The 21,245-nt window shown below is 41.2% G+C and overlaps 1 pseudogene; it reads left to right on the top strand.

The window, feature by feature from the left end:
- LOC149436230 (uncharacterized) overlaps window positions 1–7,289 on the top strand; it is a 40,570-nt pseudogene extending 33,281 nt beyond the window's left edge.
- The last annotated feature ends 13,956 nt before the right edge of the window (window positions 7,290–21,245 follow it).

The following is a 21,245-nucleotide window of genomic DNA, read 5'->3' as shown; positions in this document are numbered from 1 at the left end:
CTTTGCCCATTCTTCCTTACAAAAGTCTTCCAGTTCTTTGAGATTTCTGGGCTGTCTGTCACGCACGGCTCTTTTAAGGTCTATCCATAGATTTTCAATTATGTTGAGGTCAGGAGATTGTGAAGGCCATAGCAAAACTTTCAGTTTACGCCTCTTGATGTAATCCCCCGTGGATTTCGAGGTGTGTTTAGGATCATTATCCATTTGTAGAAGCCATCCTCTCTTAAACTTCAGCTTTTTCACAGATGGCATCAAGTTACCATCCAAAATTTGCTGAAATTTTATTGAATCCATTTTTCCTTCTACTCGTGAGATGTTCCCTGTGCCACTGGCTGCAACACAACCCCAAAGCATGATTGATCCAACCCCATGCTTAACAGTTGGACAGAGGTTCTTTTCATTAAATTCTGTGCCCCTTCTTCTCCAACCGTACCTTTGCTCATTCCGGCCAAAAAGTTCAATTTTAACCTCATCGGTCCACAGAACTTGTTTCCAAAATGCATCAGACTTGTTGTGACGGGAGTGACTTTTGGGGGTGGGGGGACCTCTGTATCATCCTCCCAAATTCCCATTATGTTTAAGGCACCCTGTGCCTGTTAAGGGGTACAGGGTGTGTATGTGAATGTCTGAGTCTTGTGTATAGTGTGTTGTCCTTTGTCTAGGCCACATGGCTGTCCATTGTCTGTTTGCCATGTGCTCCCCCCCATGGTGCTGTGCCTTCCTGTCCAGCCAACTATTATGGGATGTACTGTTTGTGTATTGGTGTGGGGGTTGGTCAATGTCCTTTGCTGCATGGCTGCATCCCATTGTTCTGTGTCTTGGTTGGATGGGGAGGGGTGATGAGGTGTTTCCTGCCTATACTGTAGCCCTTCCCACTGATAGGGTGGGCTGATGATGTGTTTCCTGTCCCTGGTTGTCTTTCCCCGCCCTCTGTATAAAACATGTTGTTTGTGTACAATAAAAGTTGTTGGCTTCTGTCTTAAGAAGAGCTGGGTGCTGTCTTTTTCCTGAGGGATTTCAGGGTGTGGTCCGTGGATGGTGTTCGGACAGGGGAAGCTGTAGTATAACAGAAAAACTCAGTGCGGTCTGGGTTCCGTTTCCGTTACACTTGTCTATATGTTCATTTGCAAAGTTCAAACGATGATTTTTGTGGTGAGGACGTAGAAGAGGTTTTCTTCTGATGACTCTTCCATGAAGACCATATTTGTACAAGTATCTCTTTATAGTGGAATAGTGTACCACAACTCCAGTGTCTGCCAGATCTTTCTGGAGGGATCGTTCAGTCAAACGTGGGTTTTGAATTGTTTTTCTCACAATCCTGCGAGCTGTTCTGTCTGATATTTTTCTTGGTCTTCCAGATCTTGCTTTAACTTCCACTGTTCCTGATGACTGCCATTTCTTAATTGCATTCCAAACAGAGGATATTGACATCTGAAAACGCTTTGCTATCTTCTTATAGCCTTCTCCAGCTTTGTGAGCGTCAACTATTTTCAGTTTCAGTTTTCTAGACAACTGTTTAGAAGAACCCATGGTGCTGATTGTTGGGGCAAGGTCAGATGAGTCTGGGCATTTAAAACCTTTGAGATTGACATCACCTGGTCTTCCCAGACAATGATTGAGAACAATCCATGACACTGGCAGGTCTCAGCTTGGCAAAGGGGGCAGTGCATGCTATAAATTCTGCAGGGTGCCCAAACTTTTGCAGACGCCATTTTTTTGTTTTCTGTTATTTTGAAAGTGTAAATGATGGAAATAAAATCTAACTTTTGTTGAAATATTATAAGAATGTCTAATCTGTAATTTGATGCCTTTTGGAGATTTTTCTATCTTTCCTTGGCTTCTTTATGCACATTAATACAAATTTTTAGCTGGGGTGCCCAAACTTTCGATCCCCACTGTAAGTGCCTGGTATGCAAGTGGTTAAGGACCCCACTGGCACCTTTTTGGGGGGGTAACCGAAATTGACAGGTACCCGCTCCCACTTCTGCTGCAATCACCTAGGTGATCAGAAGCGGAGGTTGTCCTCCCCCCTCCCTCCCTGTAGTCTTCTGGGACACATGAAAGGTCCTAGAAGACTACAGGACCATTCACAAAGCACAGAGATACTCACACATGCTCAGTGGGCACCCGGATGTGAAGCTGCAAACTGTCACAGCTGGGTGCCCACACTGAAGATGCCGGCACTGGAAACACAGGGCGGCCAGTGAAACGGGCTGTGGGGAGGACACCACGAGATCGAGGGACAGGTAAGTGCCGATCTTTTAAAAGTCAGCAGCTACAGTTTTTACAGCTGCTGACTTTTATTTTTTTAATTTTCACTGGAACTCCACTTTAATGTATGAAGATATTATTTGTACTGTACAAATTACAACCTGTACGTTACCTCTAAGGGTTGTACCCCTTCTGACTTACTGTTGGTGAGTCCTGCAATCACATTGTTATCAGCTCCTTGTAAAACTATTATCTCTTTCCAATAAAATCTATGAACAAGAGAAGATATGGACCCCACAATTCCTCTATATACTCCACAATTCTCCCATGTGGACACCTCGTAAGTGGTTCTCCAGTATAGACTCCCAGTTTGGGGAACTCATTTAGAAGAAGCTGTCAGCTAGAATCAAACTCACTACTCTACAGTATGGTGAAGACCAAGGAGGCCTAGCAATACCAAATGCTAGACTTTATTTTATAGCTGCCCAACTTCAACATCTTACCAGGTGGGACTTAGTAGACACATTAGATCCCATCCATCGGTTGCTACTTCCATCAGATACAGATTTCACATCACTCTCTGTCAGGGCTCCAGGTATGTCCAGAGATGTGTGGACTGACACAGGGAAACGCAGGCTCAAGGATGGTGTAAAAGTAATATAATTTATTTAAGGTTACACAATACACAGAACACAGTGCAAAACCAAACCTTAAGCTAGTCCCAATATGTGTGGGAACACAAGCATAGTCAGGCAGGCCGGGTCAGTAACTATCAGGCAGGTAGGTACAGGAGGAGCAGGCAGAGAGTAGTCATGTAAAGAGCCAGGGGTCAGTGCAGGAGACAGTCAACAGGATCAGGATCAAAGCAGGCACAGATAACAAGATACAGGGGCTCATGGGAAACATACATCAAGGCACTGATCACAGGCCCGGCCATTCCTTAAATACACCTCCTGCAATCAGCCTCAGGTGATGGCCGATTGCAGGAGTGAGTCTCTGGTTGCTGAGAGCACCCGCTGGCAAGCCCTGGTACTGCAGCCCACAAGGCAGGTGAGTCCCATCACCATTGGCAAGTCCATTCCTGACACTCTCACACTTGTTAATGGGCTTCAGATGGCACCAGTGGGAAAGGCATGATCTCTCATATATTTATTCCCGTCTTTTGACTCTTGCCGAAGACTTATAGAAAGAAATGGGAAACAGAGAAAATAAGAGAGAGTGGTGGGAGGTGATTGTGACCTCCATACCTCTCATCTCTCTGTCCTCTTCACAGAAACTCAGTCATTTCTTTGCATAGAGCTTTCAGGACTCCAGCTCAATTGTTCAACTAGGACAGGAGGGATTTCCCCTTATGACCACAATTGTAGCGGTGATGTCGGGGATTTGATACACATGTTTTGGAGATGTCCAAAATTATTCAAAAAGTGGAACAATATGACCAGTATTATAATGTTGGTATTCAATATTCCTCGGGTGTGCCTCTTGGTCTCAATAGAGGAGGAATTATTTACACCTCCTCCTATTACAAGTCATAGAGCAATAGTGAGGCTGCTTGACCATAAAAAATTGATCGGTGTCAGCTATCTATGTATGTACTGGGGGGAGTTACTTGCCATGTACAGCTGAATTGTTCTAGGCTGTTTCTTCTTTTCTCTGTTCATTTGTTTATAAAAGGTAAAAGTGACACCATAGACAAAGCAAGTTATTGTTCTGTATGATCTGTAACAGTGCCACAACTGCCTATACGTGAGAATGTATGACTCCATTGTCTGGGCTGAATGTTGGGAATACTGTGCGCACTTATAAACTTTCTGAATAAACTCTATTTGATTACAAAAATACTGTAGATAATGCTGTACATATTCTTTCTATTCATAAGATATATTTAGTAATGAACATTAAAAATAGAAAGAAACTTTATGTAGCCCTTTATATAGAATTTTAATTTTTTTTCGTTCTGTACAGGTGGATTGATGAGCCAAGTTTTCGGTCATGTTGGTCTTCATGAATACAGCTGAGTCACATGGAAAACAAGACATATGGATGTCTTAATTGATTGAAAGTCTTTATTGCAGCTCACTGGAGGATTCATACAGGGTACAAGTCATATCTGTGTTCTAAAAGTCATGGTTTGGATCCTCTTCCACATTGATCCAGCCTCAGAGGACAGCAGGAGAAAGGGAATTTCAGTGTTCTGGAAGTGACAATTGCTTTACACTAAAGTCCAAACCACGTATACATAAGAGGAGTCATTTCATACTACTTCTTGTTTGGAGATTTTACAATGGAGAGAAAATATATCACACATCAGAAGGTTCACAATGGAGGGAAGTCATATCATTGTTCTGACTGTGGCAAAACTTTTACACGTGAGAGAGACCTTATAGTACACCAAAGAGTTCACACTGGAGAGAAGCCATATCGGTGTTCTGAATGTGATAAAGCTTTTACACAGAAGTCACATCTTATCAGACACCAGATTGTTCACACTGGAGAGAAGTCATATCAGTGTTCTGAATGTGGCAAAGCTTTTACACAGAGGTCATATCTTATCACACATCAGAGGATTCACACTGGAGAGAAGTCATATCAGTGTTCTGAATGTGATAAAGCTTTTACACGGAAGTCATATCTTATCACACATCAGAGGATTCACACTGGAGAGAAGTCATATCGGTGTTCTGAATGTGATAAAGCTTTTACAGTAAAGTCAGATCTTATCAGACACCAGAGGATTCACACTGGAGAGAAGCCATATCAGTGTTCTGAATGTGATAAAGCTTTTACACATAAGTTAGATCTTATCAGACACCAGAATGTTCACACTAGAGAGCAGCCATATCAGTGTTCTGAATGTGATAAAGCTTTTACACGGAAGTCAAGTCTTATCAGACACCAGAGGATTCACACTGGAGAGAAGTCATATCAGTGTTCTGAATGTGATAAAGCTTTTACACAGAAGTCAGATCTTATCAGACACCAGAGGAGTCACACTGGAGAGAAGTCATATCAGTGTTCTGAATGTGATAAAGCTTTTACACGGAAGTCATATCTTATCACACACCAGATGATTCACACTGGAGAGAAGTCATTTTAATGCTATCAATATGACAAAACTTTTACAGTTAATGCCGGTCTAATCTATCACCGGAGGATTCACAAATTTCAGCATAGATTAAATACTGGACGAAAAGAGATATTTAAAAAGTTTCAGGTGTCACAAGTTAGTTTCACATCCCCAATATCATCCCACAACCTAGAGAAGAAGGGAGAAGATAAAATGTTACCTTAAAAGAAACAAACTAAAATCTGAGCAAACTGCAATGTAATGATTGGATGAACTGAGTTTAGTGCTTATCTCCATCAATACACAACTAGAAGGGATTTAAATATTTTATCTTTTGATAATTTTTTTAAGATAAGCATCAATAACTGAACAGCTTCCCTCATGATTCTCATTCTTTAGCTTTTTTTATGGAGCTTTGACTGAACATGTAATGCATTTTCATGATTCACCAACTGAGTTGTGTTTCCAAGCATTTTCCTCATTTCTGGATCCTGAGGTAATACATGACCAACACTGCCTCAGTACCAGAGACTAGGATGGGGTCTATTGTCATCTTACCAAGTCTCTGAAGCCTCAGTGGGAGAGTCCATTCCAGGTTCTTCTGACTATTGATACATCATCAGCCAGGCTTGAGGTCTCCAGCTAAACCCACCTTGTCCATTCCTCCCATTACATGTTCCATCTCCTCTCCCATTATCAATGCCTTCTTTCCACATTTCATCTCCTCTCATTATTATTATTATACAGGATTTATATAGCCCCAACAGTTTGCTCAGCACTTTACAATATAACGGGAGACAATACAGCAACAATACAGTTAAATACAAGAGGGATAGGAGGACCCTGATCCTTGGAGCTTACAATCTAGGAGGGAGGGGCTATTGGTACAAAAAAGGTACTAACTGTGGGGGATGGACTGGTTGGAAGAGTAGAAGATTCCATTATTAGCTGAGGGCAGGATATGCTTCCCTGAAGAGAGAGGATTTCAGAGATTGCCTAAAAGTGAGCAGAGTAGGCGATAGTCTGATAAATTGGGGTAGAGAGTTCCAGAGGATGGGGGAAGCTCTGGAGAAGTCCTGGAGATGAGCATGGGAGGAGGGGACAAGGGAGCTAGAGAGCAGGAGGTTGTGCGAGGAGCGGAGAGTACGGTTTGGGTGATATTTGGAGACAAGATTGGTGATGTAATTTGGGGCAGAGTTATAAATGACTTTATATGTTATTGTTAATGTTTTGAATTTTTTTTTTTTTTATTCCAAAAAAGTTTTATTGAAATATGAAAGGCTTAACAAATCATATACAGATACGGATCGCAGTCCGCGAATGTACCTCTTACATGTTCTCCCGTATTGCAGACGGGACCAAGACATGGAATTAAATTGTAGATCATCCTGAAACAAAGTCCTACAATAAAGCAGATGCATAATATGTAACAGTAGAAATAATGATAACAGTATGTGATTTAGAGAAGTACGCTGCACACTAGTCCACTGTGTAGGGAGATCTCGGATAACAGGACTGTGAAGAGTAAGACAAAAGTGTCATTTCAAGGTATATACGTCCAATGTATCCGTATCCGAAAAATGTAGGTTAGTTTTGTAGATAACCGTCACACCTGTACGTGTATGAATACTCTGTTCCTTATGAAATATATGATTAAATAGAGTATGAAAAAGGTGTGAGAGAAAGAAAAGAAAAGAGCACGTAAATGGAAGAGGAATATGAAAAGTAATATCATAATGGGGTGAGGGGGGAGCACAAAAAACAAATATATAGGGAAGAGGGGAAGGAAGAGAAAAAAAAAGGGGGGGGAAGGATGAGGTTTATGATTAAGTAAGTGCAACCAAACCAGTCACATCAATAAGCAACGGCCAAACTGACACAGATTCTATCTTTAATTTAGGATACGGTTCGGTTAGACTCCATCTATGGAGTTATTCCTGAGGTGAAAGCTTTCAAGGTTTTCCGTATCTCCAAATCTCTTCTTGTTCATTCCTTCATTAAACCACGATAAGTATTAGTAGTTTGGAAGTGAGTCCAACAAGCCCAAGTCTTCCTGAATCTCTCGGGGTGTTCCTTTGCCACTGAGATCAGCTCCTCCATTTCTGCGATCCTGACGATCCTAAGAAGCCACTCTCGCACGGTGGGAACATGGTCTGATCGCCAATGAACAGGAATACACTGCTTTTCCGCGTTTATCATATGTAAGGCAAGCGACTTACGATAAGTCCTTACAGGAAGTGAGGAGTGATGGAGTAAGAATTGTGCTGGGGTAAAGTCTAGGGTGTATGTAGTTACTTGTGCGATTATGTCCAGAACTTTTCTCCAGAAGGGCTGTAGCAGCGGACATTCCCACCATATATGTAGAAGTGTACCTGTTGCCTGGTAACATCTCCAGCATAAATCCGGAACGTTAGGATCAAATCTATGAATCACATACGGAACTCTGTACCATCTGGAAATTAATTTATAGTTGCTTTCTTGTGTAGAGACACATATGGAACCTTTATGCATGTGGTCATAAATGTGGTCCCAGTCCTCTGGTGACATTGGAAGTTGTAGATCACGCATCCAGGCCTCACAGGTCTTCCGAGATTGAGATGTATTGGCACTTTCAAGATAGGAATAAAGCTTGGATATCACATGCCTCTGGGGGAAGTCTGTAAAGCAGAGTTTCTCAAATGGAGTAAGTAGCCTTGAATAATCCTTTAGATGTGGGGAGTTTCGTAAAAAGTGGTGGATTTGTCTATACATCCAAGGCGTTAGTGTAAGGGATGGCCACGCCTTTGTAACGTCTTCTCTAGATAAGAGCTTAGTATCTTTGAAGAATTGACGTACTGTTAGATTATCTTCACGGTTATATCCGGCGAGAAAGGTCGGAGACATCCCTGGTAGAAAGTCCGGATTCATTTTGATCGGAGTTAGAGGGCTCGGAGAGGACGGAAGTTCTTTTTTCTGGAACAACTGAGAGCTACAGCATAAAGTGGGACCTATAAGAGGGTGTTCCCGAAACTCAGAAGGAATGTGAGAGGTTTTCAGCCAAGGGGAGGTGGCAAGCGGTATCTTTGAGAAATCAGCCTCCACACCAACCCAAACCTTACGAATGTGGTTCGTGGTCCAATCTACTATTCTAGCTAGGTGACGAGACCTGTAGTAACGGGTAATATCCGGCAATCCAATACCTCCACTCTTCTTGGGCATAGTAAGTTGGGTAAAGCTAATTCTTGGGCATTTATTATACCAAAGAAAGGAGGTACAGAGCGTTCTATATGATTTAAACAAGAAGTTTGGTAACTGAATTGGTATAATCTGCAGTAGATATAGTATTCTAGGGAGCACGTTCATCTTAAGTATAGCTGCTCTACCAAACCAGGAGAACCAAGGTTTATTCCATGTCTGAAGGTCTTTGGTGATGTCACATAAGAGGGGCAAAAAATTTTTGGCATAGAGTTCCGTAAGGTGGGTTGGCAATTGGATTCCCAAATAAGTGATAGCCTCAGACTGCCAGGTATAAGGAAAATTTGATTTTGCTTGTCTAATCATGTCTGGAGGTAATGAGACATTAAGAGCTTGGGATTTAGAAAAGTTGATTTTCAAGTTGGCCAAATACTGAAATAATTTGAAATCGTGTAGCAAATAAGGTAACGTGATATGTGGGTCTGTTAGAAAAAGTATGTCATCGGCAATGGTGTGTGCAGAGATATGTACAATGTGTAGTGTGATTGATGTTTTCCTACATAACTGCACCCAACCCTTGCAATTGCTCATGTATACTGGAACTGGGGGCTTTAAAATGTGTTTTGTGTGTTTTTTCATTTACAGAGTGTTACTTTACACTTTTCTTTCTCTGAACTTTATTATTGCCATATAGGGGGTTAATAGCCTCGCATGTGATAACATATTGCTGGTCACAGGTCCTCTTTAAAGAAACACAAGAGGTCTATCAGACCCCTAATGTCACCTCTGGTCCCCAAAAAAGATAGTCAAGCACAAATCATGTTTGATCAGCTCCTTGAAGACACGAATGTACATCTGCCAAATCTGTATCTGAGTAGACCATAGAAGCAGCATTAGAAAGAAATGTGAGCATGGCTTCAGTCAGGCGATGGTCCTGGTGGTCATGGACTTGTTCTCCTTCAGGTCCTCTCACCTTGTAGATGGTGACATGGACTTGCTGTGTGGGAATGAGCAGGAGGGGCTCAGGGTTCTCTTGTACTCAATCAGCTTGTTATGGATAAAAGATGAAAGTGTCTTCTGGGAAGTTACAGGGATTTGGATGTTTAGAGGGTTACATAAGTGGGCGGGGCTGGTATTGAGGGGTGTGTCATATGTTAATCAGTTTATTAGCATAGATTATATAAATTGTATAACTAGATCCTTGAAATGTAAACAATCTATCTCTTTCCTTCTGTAGTTAAAGTGTCACATATATATGATGAATAAAGTTGGATGATATTTTCACCGCACAATACCGTGGTCTGGGTTCTTCTACAACACATCCCCCCAAAAATGTCCTCTTCCAGTTCTAGGAGTCTGATGGAATGGGACACAAGCTGATGGTATCTCTTAGGCCACTTGTACATGGGGGGTCCGGCCCCTGTGGGTACAATGCTGGCATTATAATACACCTGATAGGCACAGGTACAGCGTCCAGCCCCGCTGCCTGCAGCCTGTCAAAGTCTACACTACAGCTGGACGGGGCTCAGTGTTGCACCACGTTTACCTCGTGTTTAGGGCGCTCTGTGTTCAGGGACAAATGGCCTCCATCCTGATCAGACAAAGCATAGAGCAGATGTAGGCCGGTGCAGTCTGCTTCTTCCACTGTAGGTGGCGCCCGACCAGAGTGACATCCCAGCCTGGAGAGGAAGTCAGGGGACACTTGGCTTCTCTGGGGTTTCCCGGTTCCTGGAGACGGCGTGGAATGAAGGGGTCCATGGAGTCCTGGGGACATTTTTACATATTTTTTTTATTTCTTGTTTACACCTTTTAAAAATCATTTTATTCCTGAAGATCACTAAACCCCAAATCTGATGTATTCTTTGATAGCAGACACCCTATATAATCCAATGTTGGGAGTTGTCATTTTCTATGTTACATGATATTAGCACAACAGTTTATGAAAGGCAACATTTCAGGAACAATATAGTAACGTTTATTTCTGAGCACATAAATGCAATTCATGACCTATTTTCTGGTGAAATATAAAAGATGAGGTTGTGCCGAGGAAATGGGATTCCCAACATGTCAAGCCGTAACACTGTGTGCACTTGGAACGCTTTAATAGCCCCTCCAGGTCATCAGTATAGAGTTACACAGGAGCACTGGTGCTCCAATCATTGCTCTCCCTGTGGCGTGTGCGCTGATATGTAACGTGTGTGGGGATCACTGTGTTCCTATGTATACACCCCAATGTGCGTGTTTTTGTAGGTGTGTGTGGGGGGAGGGGGGCTCTAACATTTTTACAATATTAAAAAAAATGTGTCTCTTTCTATGCTTCAAACTTTACTTATTTTGTCCATAACTTGTATTGCTATCATGTAGGGGACCAATAGCCTCCTATGTGATGGCATATAGGTGACAGGTTCTCTTTATGGAGACCCCTGGGGTATATTAGACTGTAGATGTCTCCTGTCTACTCCACTGCAGATGATGGAACACAGACCGCCTTCCATCAGCTTCTTCCCCCGACACTGATCCCGGAGAATGACAGCTCCAGTCCAGGAAGTGATGTCATCCACGTCATACATGTCACTTCCTGGTCTGTGTACAGGAGGTCCACTGAGCTCCCGCCACCCTTCCCAGTGACACCCACCATGACAGGACCATGCTCTGCTGTCCGGTGGTGGGGTCAGGGCACATTGCAGCAATGTTCATGGAAGTAACAGGCGGATTCACAGCCATTTGTATCACTTCCACATGAAATCAGACTTTACTAAAGTCCTCACACTCCCGGCTGTATAGTGGTGGGGAATGCGCAAAAAATAACAAATCTGTAGCATTGTTAAAAATCCAAATCCCCAGCAAGTGGCTGCAGGTTCATATTTTACCACCCCCTGTTGGATTTTAGACACATATAATACCTTTTAGTGTCTTGAGGCGATTATGAATGAAAGAGCCGTTGAAATAAAAAATAAAGTGTGATTTTATTCTATCACACAATGGTGTAAAATAACAATGTAAAGCGTATCATGAACAGTTCCATGTAGATAAAACTACTGTAGAAATATCAAGCTGAAGTTTAAAGAAAAAGTCACCATTTTTAGTTATTGAAGTCCGGCCATGTGCCGTTCTGTCCTTCATGTTCTTGTCCTTCTCATGCTCTACTTGTCCTTCGAGACTTTGTGAAGAAGCCGGAAATAGATGGAAGTGATGATATTTGTCTTGCAGCACGCACCTGTTGTTTTCTCAGAACGTCCTAGACATGTATGTGTATGTGTCAGAGTGTCAGTGTTAGCGTGTGTGTGAGATCCCGTCCTCTGTCCCTTATATGCAGAATGAGTGTGTCATAGCGAGAGATTCGTAATACCTTGTATGGCATAGAAGGGAGGGGACGACACTCACAGAATGGTTTTGATGGACAGGAACATATGGATGCTGATGTACATAATATTGTAAGCCGATGATGTAACCTCAGATATTCATATTTAAATGATAATATAACTTCAATGTATAATCACTAATCTATATATGTATCAATATTAGAAACGTATACTAAATATACACAGATACTATAAAAATACATAATGTAATAGTACATCTATAATGAGTCCTCCTAATACCCTTGACATATACTAGAGACTTCTAACCAGCTATGCCTAAATATAGTCTTCAGCTGGTTTAGCTGGTCTAGCTAACTTACCCATATTTACTGTCTCAGCTAACTTACCCATATTTACTGTCTCAGCTAACTTACCCATATTTACTGTCTCAGCTAACTTACCCATATTTACTGTCTCAGCTAACTTACCCATATTTACTGTCTCAGCTAACTTACCCATATTTACTGCCTCAGCTTAACTTACCCATATTTACTGTCTCAGCTAACTTACCCATATTTACTGTCTCAGCTAACTTACCCATATTTACTGTCTCAGTTTAACTTATTCCTATTTTTCAGTCTCAGTTATGTCTGAAGAATTGTAATACTACCATTTGTCAAAAGACCATTCACACATATTAATATTAATTATGATTAATCATAAAAACCAAATATTTTGCAAGCTTGCCATCAATATAAGTGCCGAATCATAATTTTGATTTCTAATAAATCCTCCTTATTATGTTTAGTCCATCATTAATGTTTAACCAATGCACACTTCATTCATGGCCCATACACACTGCCTTATTCCAAATGATCGTACATATTCTTCATAACTGGACCAACCAAAAATAACTTTCCTTCAAAACTCTATACCTTATCTTCAGTTTTTCTTACTATAAAAATTCTTAATCATAATGTTAATTTGAAATGATATATGTTAATATAATAATAATAATAATAATAAATGATGTAATAATAATTAATGTAGTATATTTCCATATTTGAATAATATTTTAACTCTCCGGAAATATACTTTCCATTCTAAAATGTGTCATAAGTTTCTATTGCTCATACAAGAGTAATATGTTTCTTAACCTTTTAACAAAAGATATAATATTACCTGGAATAAGTCTGTGAAGTATTAGCTAAAAAATATTCTGTATATGAATATGTAAAAAATAAAAAATAATAATAATATTATTATCCTAATATGGATGTAAGTATCAGAATAAGAGGATCATTAAAATGTATATGTGACCTATAACAATATTTTCAATAATAAATGATGTTATCACTAATAATAAATAGATTTCCTCTTGATGAATCTTTTCTTCATGCAATGTCTATAAAATATCTTCTTTAAGTTCTGTAAAGTAGAAACATTTTTGTTGAACGTGATAAATCAGTCACAAGTGTGAAGTATTAAGCTCCTGTTCAATCTTCTTCCCATATGAAGATCTCTTCTTTAACGTCCAAATTCCTTCACGTTGGCTTGTAGGAGATTGTTACGCTTCATATTTGATTTTAGATGCCATTTCTGTAAAGAAATGCAGTATCATTACTTTGGCACAAACATTGCATTATTCTTACACCTTTTTCAACAAATATGAAAGATTATGGAACAATCAGTTTATGAGGTTAGAACACATATTGTGAAGTAACATTACTTCCTATTTCCTTTTACAGAAAACTTCTATATATCAATCAAAATACTGTCCTAATCCTGTCTAAAAGTACCTAAACTAGAATACAAAAGTAGTGTGATATTTAGGTATGACAGGACGCAATATTTCATCATAGGTCATGACCGCAAAACCCTGTTTTACTAAACAAAGAAAGGTTTTGTATCACCCCAGAGATGACAAAGGATTATGCCTTTGTTCTCATCCCTATAATATTAGAAATATGCGTAGCTGTTTTCTGTGCTGATGTCATTATTCTGGTGTTAGAGTGTTCTTCAGTAATACATGTGTTGCTGTGAATGTGAGGTAGAGACTTGTCTGATACAGCTGTACCTATCACAATGTGTTTGGCTAACAGTGCTCTTATCCACTGAGGATACCTTTCACCACATTCTCTGAATGTATCTTCCTCAAGAATTCTTCTTAGTGAACTGTCAGGAGACTGTAATATGATACTGTGTGACTTCACTGTGCTTTCTGAAGCTTTGATTGCATAAAAGACACTTAGCCGTTGCAGTACCTCAGGTGTAAAAGTTCTTTCCAATGGTGATAAATCTCTGGAGAAGTAACTAATTAGTCTCTCATTACCTTCTTTTAATTGAGACAAAGTTACTGAAATTGCATTATCAGATACATGAGTTTTCACAACAAAAGGAGCATTGGAACAAACCTCAATTGTACCTAATGCTGGCGCATTCTGCAAATCCTTTTTCAACACTTTTAAAGCATTATTCTCATTTGGACCCCATTGGTCAACTAAGTTATTTTTACTCTTCAAAAGATGATATAATGGCTTAACTTTCTCTGCGAAACCATGTATAAACTCTTTGCAATGATTTATGTTTTTCAAAAATTGTTGCAATGCTTTATGAGTTGTAGGAACTGGAATGGCAGTGATAGCTCTGACTGTTTCTTGTAATAATTGTCTCTTCCCTTGACTAATCTGCATGTGAAAGCATTCCACCTGACTTTTCATCAGCTGAACTCTTTCCGGGTTTAATTTTAGGCCTGCATCCTGTAACAACATAAATAACTCAGACAAAAGAGTAATATGTTCGTTAACATTCTGCGTACTTCGCATAATTGTATTTACATGCTGAAAAATGCATTCTGGCCTTGAAAATGTTGATAGAATTTTTGCTATGGATTCATGGACTACACCATCACTGATGTCTAAACCAGCTACTAATCGAGTGAATGGATAGGTCTCTTTCTGAAACTTGAAAGCTAACTTGTATTGACAACTTTTAGCTAAGGGGATCGAAAAATGACTGTTATCGATTTCCAAAACAGAAAACACTTTGGATTCGGCCTTTAAATGTAACTTGATATTAGAATGATCCGGAACAACTGCTTTGTTATTTGTGATATGTTTATTCAGTGTCCTGAAGTCAACTGACAAAGAATATGAATTGTCAGCATTTTTGATAGGCCAAATACAGTTATTTACCACTGATTGTGTTTTCTTTAAAATGCCAAGTTGTACAAACTCTTGAATAATGGCAGAAAGTGGTCCTATTGATTCTTGTGGTAACTCATACTGATTAAGGGGTATAGGATCTTTTCCCTCAATATTCAATTCTGTATCTTTCAAAGTTCCTATGTCATTTTTAAACTTTGACCACAAACTTGGAAAACGTTGTACCAATTCTTTTAAAGCACAATTACCATCAGTATCGGGCCATCTTTGTGCTGTAGACATTTTAGAGTTGAAACCAACATCACTGTATATAGAAGGATCCATTAACATTGATTTGGGCCTAGATGGATTCCTCCAAATAACTTTGGTCATAATATCAATAATCCACTTCTGCTTATTGATAAAATCAATGCCAAGAATATTCTCGGTGGCATTACTATACCAAATATCAATGTTAGTTTTCACTAGCCCAGGTACTTCAAATGTTACATTAGGCACCTGTCTAGCAGTGGAATGACCTGTATTATTAAAACCTTTTATATTACACATGGGTGAATTTGGTTTCACAGGTACGTTTTCTCTGGTAAGGCTAATCTCAGATCCGCTGTCAATTAAAAATTTAATCTTTTTACCATTTAGTAAACCTTGTACAAATGGTCTTCCATTGTCATCCAATACAATTGGAGCTACAAATTCTAACGATATTGGGGATGAATGTGGACGTGATTCTATTTTTGGAACTGGTAATAAACCATTTGTGTCAGTGACAGCCCTTCTCACCATGTAGTCTGAACAGTTGTTTCTAGTCAAAGTATGAATCTGTGTAACTGTTGAGGCATAAGGCAATTCAGTTAAACTTTTATCATTACACAACACAGCAGGTTGTACAAAAGCTGCTTTTTCACTTTTTATTTCCATTTTCTTTATTTGTGAGTCAAGTTTAAACTTCCAACAATGCCGTCTGATATGACCTTGTTTATGACAGTGAAAGCATGTGGTATGCTCTTTATGACTCACTTGCTTGCATCTCTCGTTGTCATTCTTACTGGGACTTGTGGTTCCTGGCATGGCTGCTGTCTGACTATTTTTGTCACTTTGAATCACAGCTACCTCGTAATTGAGATTGCTGTTTTTCAATTTTCTCCAGATTTTGTCAATGAAACTTACTATGTCATTCAGATTTTGTTTTTCCTCTGCTATGACAACGGTTACTGGATCAAGATACTTGAATTTCTTTACAAAAGCTTTGATCATAGCTGAGTCTTCCTCATTTTCTACTCCAAATATAATTTTATATGCTTTGGAAAACTTATTTTTAAACTCAAAAGGGTCTTCGCCAGCAGTAGTCTGAAGTAAGTCTAGCATTTCTACAGAAGGTACGTCTTCACCAGTTGAACATAACAGTAATTGTCGCAGTCTGTCTGTCGCGTCACTATGTTTTTTCTGATATTTATCGTTAATAACAGAATTTTTAATTCGAGACATAAATTTAATTGGTAGCCAAATGGAAATAAATAATTTATTTCATGATTTGAAAGCTGATGGCATTTGACATGCATTTCATACATTTCCATGTTGCTGTATATATCTTTATCTGAATCATAAGCAGGGATGTCTTTTAAAACTTTCATTAAGACTTCCGGTTCCGGCGCCGGATGCTGTGACTAGCGGGACCCGCGGCTCCCGGGAACCCGCCCTTATAACATCTGCCATCTGCCTCGGGGACCCCCGCATCTTGGCTTTGGGGTGCCTCCTCACATCCCGCGGCGGCCCCAGCATGGAGCGGTACCTTCTCCCGATGCAGTCCGGCCACGAGTCGGCTGCTGGGGCGGAGGGGTGCGGCTCTCCCCCTCCTGCAGCCAAGATGGCCGCCGAAGCTGCCTGTCACAGCATGGACACAGGCACAGAGGGAGATCACAACGTGGGAGCAGGTATGTCTGCACCTCTCCCCACCATCCTCACTGCCTCTCCACTCACATCAGGCACTGATAGCTCTTCTGAGCAATATATAAAAATAGCCCAGGCAGTTTCTTCAATTTTGCTCCCAAATATCACACAGGCTGTGGATAAGGCTGTAAGCCAGGGCATTGAACAGCTGCGAATAGATTTGGGCGAACATTCTAAACGGTTAACTGTGGCTGAGCAGCGCTTATCTGACTTAGAAGATGAAGTCCATTCCATACAAGCAGTTACGTCACAATCCAATCGTATACAGCAAAATATATTGGATAAAATCGACGATCTGGAAAATCGATCACGTAGAAATAACTTACGCATCGTGGGTCTCCCAGAATCTTTTAATACAGGTTCTCTTCCCGATCTCTGCTCAGCACGAATCCCTGCAGCTTTGGGTCTATCCTCCTCCTGTCAGGTAGAGAGAGCTCATCGCCTGGGGCCCCCATCTAACGAACGCCGGGTGCCACGTTCGGTGATTGTCCGCTATCTCAACTATGCTGATCGCATGGCGATCCTCACCTCTTTTCGTAATTCCCGTTCTCTACAAATTGAGGGTCACAAATTATTAATATTTGCGGACTATTCACAGGAAGTATCACGTAAACGGAAAGCGTTTCAGCAAGTCTGCGCCACTCTTCACCAGAAAGGAATAAAATTCACATTAGCGTATCCGGCTACGTTACGTTTCAATGCACCATCCGGGGAATCCAAATCTTTCGTCCACCCTGAAGAAGCCCACCAATACCTCCAAGATCACCTAAATGACGGGGATCCGTCGACGCGTATTGCGGGCAGGAATTCTGGCCCTAGAGATCAACGTAGTCCTCGCAAAGACCCACCTAAGCGTCAACGCACAAACCCAGCGTCTTCCAAATCTCGCCCGCCTTGAAGGTATAAGAGGCCATTGGTCTCTACATATTAGCTTTAAGCTTATCTCCTGGCCCGATTGGTTCAGATGTGACTGTTTTTCATTTTTTTGCTTGGTTTCTATTGCTTTCTATTGCAATGAACATACTTTCCAAAGTCTGAGTTTTATTGGCTGTTCAACTTGTAATGTTATATATATTATCTGATGGTGCGGCGTTCTCTCACGCTCACCTGCTTCAACATTATTGTGTAAATCATATATATGCCTGAATTTATACTTCCCTACTCCTGCATGTGCCTGGTTCCCTATTTCAGCGATGCTGGGGGGGGGGAGATGCTGGAGCCGCTGCTGGGAATAAATTTGAGGGAGGCCCTCTCCCATCCCAACAATTATACACTGGCCCCTGGGGCAGGCTCTTCTCCCAGATACTCTCGGTCACGCTGGTATTGGTGGAAACAGCATGCGGAATGACGTGAAGTCCTGTATACTGTATTGGTATATTGTATGTTTTGACTTTTTGTTGGGCTCTATTAGGGCCCTTGATCTTGTTCTCGCCTTTCTCTCTCGCTTTTCTTTTCTTCTCCAACTTTATTTCTTGGGAGAACTCCTCCGTCCTCTGAGACCGGTTTCTAATCACCCCCAATTGTCTAGCGAAGCAGTGTTCATTATGCGTACATTTCTAATGGGTAAAATGATTATCCTTCTATCATATCAAGCACATCAGTTAAGATGACACGTATTTTCTCTTGGAATGTCAAGGGTCTCAGGTCCCCTCACAAACGCATGGCGGTTCTACGACATCTACGGCGCTTGCGTGCGGATATAGCTTTGCTCCAAGAAACTCACCTTACCCAATCTGACTTTATCCGCATGCGTAAACTATGGGTGGGTCATGTTTTCGGCTCCTCCTCCCTAAATAATAAAGCAGGGGTACTTATTCTTATTCACAAACGGCTTAATCCGGAATTAGTCGCTATGGATGCTGACACTGAAGGCCGTTTCATAGCAGCACATATCAAACTCGGAACCCAAGAATTGGTTCTTACTAGTTTCTACGCACCCAATTCCCCGACAAGGCAGGTTTTCCAGGCCCTCTCTTCACGGCTGGCGGCATATGTTCACAAGCTGCTCGTCGTGGGAGGGGACTTTAATTCTGTTATGCAAGAGCAGGAGGATAAATCGCAGAATGTAGACCGTGGCCCTCGCTCCCCTCAGTTTCCCCGTCTCACACCTACTTTGCTATGTAGCTTCGCTGAAGCAATGCAAATTACCGATATATGGCGCTTAACCCATCCGGACGGCAAAGATTACACTTTCTATTCCCCTGTTCATCATTCTTTATCTAGAATAGATTATACTTTTTGTAATTCCGTTCTACTGCAACATGTTGTATCATCTACCATACATGACATAGCCATATCAGATCACTCTCCAATCTCTATTACTATAAACTTTTTAGACCCTACGCCACATCCTAGGATATGGCGTTTCCCCTCGTTTCTGGCGAATAATCAGGAGCTCTCCAAACAATTACAGGACACCTGGGCAGACTTTCAAATTACGAATGCTGTCCATGTCTCTAATCCAAATTTGTTTTGGGATGCAGGGAAGGCTGTGTTACGCGGCAAAATCATCGCTTTTACGTCCGCTTATAAAAAAAGAATTTCACGTAATTTCACTGAAGCTAGTAACCTTCTTAGACTGACTCAAAGAAAAATGGCGGACTCTAATACGCAGGACAACAGGAAAGCTTGGGCGGACGCTAAAAACCAATTTGATACCTGGGCGGCTGCTCAGGAAGCATTACATCACTCACACCTTGACTTACAATATCACAGGTTTGGTAATAAACCAGGCAAACTGCTGGCGCGCCTGTGTAGGAAGCCTTTCACCCCCACGCAATTCACCTCTCTTAAAGACTCCCAGGGGGCACTTAAACAATCTCAGGAAGAGATTATATCTATTTTGGAAAGCTTTTATGCAGACTTGTACGGGCCAGATCCTATTGACCAGGCACGAGCACAGTCCTTTCTGGAAAGTGTAAATTTGCTCCAAATAGATCCAATAGCACTGCAATCTCTAAATGCCCCTATTTCACAGGCGGATATTTGTCTAGCTATTAGATCTCTAGCTAATGGTAAAGCTCCAGGTCCAGATGGGTACACCTCTGAATTTTTTAAACTGATGGACAAAACTCTGTCTCCTACTCTCCAGCTAGTTTATCAGTCCATCCAGGAGAGCGGGGTATATCTCCCATCGGCTTCGCAAGCCCACATTAAACTAATAGCAAAAAAAGGTAAAGACCCTTCTGATCCTGGATTGTATCGTCCCATTTCCCTCCTTAACCTAGATGCAAAGATCCTTTCTAAGATCATAGCTAACCGTTTGGCCATTATTTTACCCTCTATCATTCACCCTTCTCAAGCAGGTTTTATAAAGGGTCGATCGGCCACGTCTAATATCCGCAAAGTGCTTACAGTTCTGCATCAGGCTAAAAATAACCCCCTTCAGGATTTAGCGATTATTTCTCTCGATGCTGAAAAAGCCTTTGATAACGTTAGTTTTCAATGGCTTCAACTAGTACTCTCTAAATTCGGCTTTTCCGGTTCGTTTATACAGTTAATTCAGGCTATGTATTCTGCCCCAACGGCTCAGATAGTAGCGGCGGGAAAAATATCTAACTCTTTTCTACTACATAAAGGAACAAGGCAAGGCTGTCCACTATCTCCCTTGCTTTTCAATTTAGCATTGGAACCCCTAGCCCGCTTCCTGCTTTTTCAGTCACAACTTCATGGCGTTCAAGTTGCTCAACAAGATCTTCGCCTAGCTTTATTTGCGGACGACATATTAATATTCACTTCCAACCCGTCACTAGATCTGCCATATATTCAGAAAGTTTTTGCAGACTTTCGGTGTTGCTCGGGTCTTCGTATTAATTTTGCAAAAAGTGAGGTCCTTCCCCTCTACCACGCTCGACTTCCTGATTGGGCCTGCGACTCCCTCTTTAAAATCAATACACGTTACATTACCTATCTGGGTATCAAAATTGGGAAATTAGCTTCGTCCCTTTATTCTCTCAACTTTTCGCCAGTTATTCAAAAAATTTTAGCGGAATTGGAAGTGTGGAAAGACCTGCCGTTATCCCTCATGGGTAGAGCCCATCTCTTCAAGATGACAAGCTTTCCGAAGCTTTTATACCCTCTCCAAACTATCCCTCTTCTGCTCAAACGCACGGATATAGTCAAGTTAAACAAGGGGATTTCCAGCTTCCTATGGAGGGGGCGTCGCCCGCGTATAGCTATACACAAGCTGTTTCTCCCTAGATGTGAGGGCGGCCTGGGCCTCCCCAACATTCGGCTCTATAATTTATCTTGTATTTTACGGGTGTGTATAGATTGGCTATCCCAAGCGTCCATGTTCTCCAATTACCTACTTGAATCAGCCATGGTGAGTCCGTTCGACCTGTCGGCCCTATTACATTCTAACTCCAACTCAATACCGGT

The sequence above is a fragment of the Staurois parvus genome, unplaced genomic scaffold (genome assembly GCF_062004578.1).
Source record: "Staurois parvus isolate SC_StPar_1 unplaced genomic scaffold, SC_StPar_1.0 ptg001396l, whole genome shotgun sequence".
In the NCBI taxonomy this organism is placed as follows: Eukaryota; Metazoa; Chordata; class Amphibia; order Anura; family Ranidae; genus Staurois; species Staurois parvus.
Note: the sequence above shows the minus strand (reverse complement) of the source record. Positions and strands in the feature narration are given on the sequence as shown.